Source organism: Drosophila innubila, chromosome X (assembly GCF_004354385.1).
Source record: "Drosophila innubila isolate TH190305 chromosome X, UK_Dinn_1.0, whole genome shotgun sequence".
NCBI classification, from domain to species: domain Eukaryota; kingdom Metazoa; phylum Arthropoda; class Insecta; order Diptera; family Drosophilidae; genus Drosophila; species Drosophila innubila.
The window spans coordinates 33,870,114-33,876,113 of record NC_047626.1 but is presented as its reverse complement, the minus strand read 5'-3'; positions in this window follow the sequence as shown (position 1 = coordinate 33,876,113).

Genomic DNA, 6,000 nt, shown 5'->3' with positions numbered 1-6,000 from the left:
CCTCGCAATTTACTAGTGTGAGAAAAAGAAGAACGCAGTGCAATTTCATACGTTTTCGCTATGCCAGGCATCATACAAGACTTATCAAAAAAACAAAATTTTTTTTTTGAAATAAGCGTAACAAAACTTTTTTATATATTAACCAATGCTGTTTAAAGAATAAAAAAGATTAAAATTTATATTTCGAACAAAAAATAAATAATTTTTTTTTAATTTTACATGTAAAATATGCACTGAAAATATTTTTCAGCTTTGACCGAAAGCCCTGAATCAACCAGTAGGCCTAATACGCAGTAAATACTTTACTTAAAAGCTTATGAAGTTTTCTATCAAATGCTTTTTAAATTTTGAAAATATCTTCACTGGTTCAAAAGATATGATTTTTGCAACGTAAAATTTGGATCTGTCCCACTGTGCGGCGTTGGGCATCTGCTTCGTCTTGCTTTAAAGCTTTGCTCAGTCTGCGTGAAGCATCCTTAAAGCGTTGTTTTATAGATGGCGACCGGTGACACTGTTTCACGTCGCGATCGTCGCTTTTCCAGAACAAGTTGTTCTATTTGAAGATTAGTTTGGCGTTGATTGGTCTGCACGTGTTTTGGAGTAGAGATTTAGCTGCTGCAACAAGTACAGATTCTAGTAAATCAGCAGAGCAGTCGATGTCCGCTTCGATGTTGAATTGCGGGTTAATATCGAGGTGAGAGCTAACGTATTTCTTGTACTTGAGCCAGTTGGTTCTGTGTGTTGTAAGTCTATTAGGATATTCCACATATTCCGGGGATTGGAGTAGATTTAGTAACACGGTTGAGTGGTCGGATGAAAGATCCGAAAGTGGATGATCTGTGCCGTAGAATATGTAGCCTCGTATTTGAAAGTTATATTTGGCAGCAAGGTGCGTCTCAGAAAGCAGCATTATATCAATGTGATTGTCGTATAGTAATTGGTTAAGTTCAAGTTTATGCCGTGAAACACCGTTGGCGTTCCACAGGGATATTCGTAGAGGCGCCATTGATTATTTGGATTGTTAAGATGCAAGCATCTGTATCAAGGTGTTTTGATTTTGCATAAGATTTTGCATAGTTGATATCATAAACGTCATGAACTCCATCATACTTTGTTGTAGGGTGAAAATCATCGCTTCAAAAGAGCCATGTGACTTCTGTATGGATTGCTGGGCGTTATCCATATTCGAATCTTCTTGGATTACACTTGGGAGCGCTGCTGAGGGAGTTGATGTTTTAAGGGCAGATTTTAAAGCATTAGCGATTTTAAAATATTTGTGACTCTCTTAGCGAGAAAGCCCTTATGTTTTAACGCACTTGCGACCTCGGAAGGGGTTACATCCGGCTCAATACCTTTAAGTACTACCTGTAGGCCCTTGTTGCTTTTTAGTTGGTAAGTGTAGAAGCTTTTCTTAGCTTTATACTTGGAGATTTTCCGGAAATGCTCCTCGTCTTTTGATTGAAGCTTGATTTCGTGAACCCTTTAATTAAAGGAACGACATGAAAATTGTTGTTTCCAACGAGATCAACAATCTTGTTCACCAATGCGTTGGATATCTTCTCCCGAATGTATATAGGTGGAGGCTTTAGTTTCTTTGGTCCATTTCCAGCTTCGGTAGGCTGGTCGTTGACAGTATTAGCCAGCGGTGCAAATCTATTGTTGGTGTTTACTGGGTCTCCAGTAGTTTGTTTTGAGTCCGCGCGTTTAGTTTTTGTTTTATTTACCCGTATTTTTTGTGGGCTAAGTTTTCGCAATATTTGAATGTAGCGATCCATTCCAGTCTGCCTAGCCGGACCCGCTGCTTTTGACGCTGCGCTTGCAATCGAAGCAGTAGTTGAAAGAGCTTGCGCTTGGTCAGCAGTAGATGGTACGACGACTGTTGACACAGCTAACGTTGTTGTTGCCGTAGCGTTAACTGAAGCGACTTGTGAGGGCAAGCTTGGTGGTGATAGTGGATTCCTCGGTGAGGGGGTCGGCAATGGAGAGGCACACTCTTCGCTCCAGGTTTTTGGAGTTAGTTAGTTAGTAAAATCGGAGAGCAAGAACGCGCTCTCACATCTTCTACGGCTAAGAGGTTCTGCATTGATTTTTCGTTATTTTTGGCCAACGAGAGTCGCCGCTCGTTTTACTCGCGCTGACGTTGGGCACGGGTATCGTAGTGACTCATCGAAGTTAACAAATTCTATTTGATTTGCTTATTGTTTATATATTAGTTTAATTACACTTTCAAAACTAAATTGATGATCGTGCACATCGCACTAGGGAGCTCTTGGCCTAATTTTAGATTTTAGCCGCACTTGGGTAGTATTTAATTTTGATTAATTCGGAGCGCTTTCAAGAAACACGTCTGCACGGTCCGAATGTTTTGTTGAATCAAATTTTAAAAAAACAGAAAAGCAATATTATCAAAGTAGGCTAAGCACTCTTTATTGTTAGACAATAAATAGGAAGACAATAGGAAGACCTGGGTTCGAGTCCCGCAGCAGTCGAGTCTCTCCTTAGAGCAGTCATGAATAAAAATAGTTTAAAAAATGTAAGCCCCATCGCCATGTTCTTAAAAATAAAATATAAAATTTAAAAAAATAAGTAAATAAAAAAAAATTTAAATAAAAAACAAAAAAAAAACAAAGTAAAAATAAATAAAACAAAACAGAGTAAAAAACAAGGGGGCCCCGCCCCCTGCTCGCTTCGCTCGCGGTGAGGTGCGGCTACAGTAGAGCACGCTCGACGGTAGGAAAGACTGTGCCCAGTCTCTTTATTAATGCACCACTGAACTAATAAATCACTCGGTATTATATTAAACGTAGTTTAAATTAATTATAAATTGATAAATCTCGGAATCGATGTAGAGTGTGTCAAGAGTAGCCACAAACTACGTTTTTGCTCAGACTGCATTCTGGCAGCACCCATTTTCCTCTCTTACTCAACAAATTCGAGATTGCCAGAGGCTGCTGCAGCGTGCGCGAAATTTGAAATAAAAGACAATGTCTAATTTTATGAGATTTTTAAAGCGGAAAATGTAAAGTGTTTTTTTACAATGATTATAAGCAGAAACTTTATGAATATATGTGTAAGGAATCGGAAATATTAATAATTAAAATTATTATTTTGCAGCTTTCAGTGCTTGCCAATAATGCGAAAGTAGTGCTGTTAAATGATCGCTTATCCTCTCATGCAATTTCATGCATAGCAATAAGCTTCTGCCCGACTATATTGAAAATTGCGACGTCATATGTAATTTTGACATGCAAAAATACATAATAATATTTTAACACAATTATACTATAATCTAATTGTATATCACTGCGGACGGCAGTTCGCGCTAGTGACGAAAGCAGCACGAAGGGTGCGAAAGGCGACTAGGAATATATACAGATAATATGGGAAATTTGTTATGACTGTCCGATCAAATCGAGCTATATACCGATCGAAAGGTTTAGTCCTAACTTACAAAATACCATACTTAATCTTTTTCTAACCCACCTGGGTCATGAGACACGGGGTTGTAAGTGGGAGGGTCAAAATACGCGTCGATTGAAACCTTGATCACCCAAATCCGACAACTGGTTCAAAAGATAATTAAATTTGAAATTTTAAGTGGACTTCTCAAAAAGAAACGAATAGTCAGTTTGTTTGTTTGTTTGTTATTATTAAACGTTATTTGTTCGTCACAAAATTGGATATCAGAAATTTTGGGGCTGGAATATGCTTCGGCACTAGACTTTTACCTCATGCAGAGGTTTTTTTTGTGGAATATCAGAAATTTTTTAAATTGATTTTTTTTTTACATTACATTATAACTATCATTAATGCAGACGGATAATAAAAAATTGTAAATTTAATTGTTGAATTTCTTTCATATTTAAAAAAAATTATATTCTTGAATAATAAAAAGAACAAGGGGGCTCCGCCTCCTGCTTGCTTTACTCGCGGTGAGGTGTGGCTACAGTGGGGCACGCTCAACAGTAGGATACCCTGAGCCCAGGTATTTTTTTTTATAAAAGTTGATTTTCGACCAATTGTTCCTATGGCAGCTATATGATATAGTTGACCGATTTGAACCCAATCTGGTCAGAACGTAAAAAACCAATATAAATGCATATTCTTTTAGTTTGGTTAAGATATCTCAAAAAAACAAAAAACTTTTTCAAATTAAGTCTTGATTTTTGTCCGATCGGTCATATGACGGCTATATGATATAGTGGTCCGATTTAAAAATATATACTTTGGGAGGCTGCCACGCCCCTTCTGCTTGTTACATACATGCTGCCAAACACATTATACCCTTTTTTGCCCATTTTCAATGGGCTCAGGGTATAAAAAGAATAAATAAATTTCATATGCGATGCAGAAAGACACAACATGTTTAGGTCAATTAAATTAGTTTAAGCCCGAATTGTCAAAAAACAAAACTAAACTATTTGGCAAAACTGGCTTTTTCTGCAACACAAAACAAAATTTTCTGGCAACACTGATTATTTTTGTTACGCAAAACCTGTCTGCTACATAGGTTTGCTGATTTGCCACTTTATTGCTGATGTCATCTTTGAACTCTTAGTAATATGTATATACACACTTAATCGGTAATATCTTGACGAAACGAGTTTTTACAGATAAATGGGATATACCAAAAACATAACATATTGAAATTTGATAAAGATGTTGTGTCAATTTTTCAAAAATCGCTAAAATGTAAACTTAAAAACCTTATTTTACCTGTAAAATGTTACCTAAGTACTTTAGATAATTTAATTTAATTTAACAATTCTTATCAAAAAAAACGCGTCGATTGATACCTTGATGACCCAAATCAGACAACTGGTTCAAAGGATAGCTAAATTAAATTTTTAGTGCTCATCTCAAAATGAAATAAAAAGTCAGTTTGTTTGTTTGTATCAAATCGCAAAAAAAAATTTTAGTTGTAATGATGGGGACTTATTCCTTTTCGAAAATCTAGAAATGTTTGTTTTGCGACTTTTTGAGAAAACCGCTTGTTTGGTGGGAAAACGCTAAATCCCGGTAAAATTGAACCTCAACAGTTTCAAAACCATAGAAGCAACAGATCTGTTCTATATATCATTGGAAAGGTGTGTTTGAGGGCTTTAAATTTTTTCTAAAGTACTCAGGTAACATTTTACAAGTGATATAATGTTTTTAAGCTAACATTTTGGCGATTTCTGACAAAACGGCTCTAACGATTTCTGTTAAATTTTAGTATGTTGTAATAAGTGTAATCAGGTATGGGTATGCGAACGAGTGTCGGCTTTTGGGGATGCAATCAGGTATGGGTATGGGTATGGGTATGAGCATGGATATCGGTTTTGGGTATCTAAATGGGTATGGGTATAAGTTCCGGTATGGGTATGCGTATGGCTTGCAACCGTTTACATACTTTTAATTTTTTCTAAAGTACTCTGGTAAAATTTTACAGGAGATATAATGTTTGTAAGCCTTTATTTTGGCGATTTCTGACAAAAAGGCTCTAACGATTCCTGTTAAATTTTAGTATTTTGTAATACGTACAATTCTTTTTTTGGTATGTGAAACATAAATTTTGGTTGAGGGGTTTCACCTGTTAAGTGAATCAATACATTTTTCTATCGGTCGAAAATCACGTTTTGGTACGAAAAACTTTTTGGTTTTATGAGATATCTCAACCAAACTGATACAATATGCATTTGACTTGGTTTTATATATCCTGACCAAAGTTGGTTCAAATTGCACCACCTTATCACATAGCTGTCACAGAACCGATCGGGTCAAAATTAGGTTTTAGAATGAAAAACTTTTTTGTTTAGTGAGATATTTTAACAAAATTGATAGCATATGCATTTAAGTTAGTTCTAAAAATCCTGACAGAAGTTAGTTCTTATCGGACCACTATATCATATAGCTGTCATAGGACCAATAGGGCGATAATCAAGTTCTACTGTGAAAAACTTTTTTGTTTTATGAGAAATCTTAACCAAACTAATACAAATTGCATTTAACTTGGTTTTA